We start from the raw sequence: 505 nt of genomic DNA on the forward strand, positions 1-505 counted from the left end.
GGCGTCCGAAGGACGTATTCGTACGCGGTCCTGTCTGGGGCCCTTTATGGGGCCCCAGTGTGGAGTGGCGAGGCCCTGACCAGCCGCCGCATCCAAAAGAAGATGCAAAGCGTGAGGAGACGGCTGGCCCTGCGCATCGCGAGGGCCTATAGGACCGTGTCGAATGATGCCCTCGCGGTCCTCGTGGGTGTCCCTCCGGTAGAGCGGGTGGCCGACGCCCTGGCAGAATCCCACGCCAGGGTAGAGGCCATCAGGCTCCGAGGGGGCGTCGTAAACCCGGGGCCCGTTAACATCATAAAGGAGGACGCCCGTCGGCGAGTTTTCCGCGAATGCCGTGACAGCCTGCGGAACAGCCCGCCGACGAACGGGAAGAGGACCACGGAGGCCATCCTCCCATGCCTGGACAAGTGGGTGGGCAGGGGATCGGGCGGACATTCGTTCCGCCTGACGCAGGTGCTCGCCGGACACGGGTGCTTCGGTGAGTACCTGTGTCGCATAGGGAGGG

At 65.7% G+C, this 505-nt stretch overlaps 1 pseudogene; it reads right to left on the reverse strand.

The window, feature by feature from the left end:
• Positions 1–24: 24 nt before the first annotated feature.
• LOC108758545 (ATP-dependent DNA helicase PIF1-like) overlaps positions 25–505 on the reverse strand; it is a 3572-nt pseudogene continuing 3091 nt past the window's right edge.

The sequence above is a fragment of the Trachymyrmex cornetzi genome, unplaced genomic scaffold, assembly GCF_001594075.2.
Source record: "Trachymyrmex cornetzi isolate Tcor2-1 unplaced genomic scaffold, Tcor1.1 scaffold1598, whole genome shotgun sequence".
NCBI lineage: Eukaryota > Metazoa > Arthropoda > Insecta > Hymenoptera > Formicidae > Trachymyrmex > Trachymyrmex cornetzi.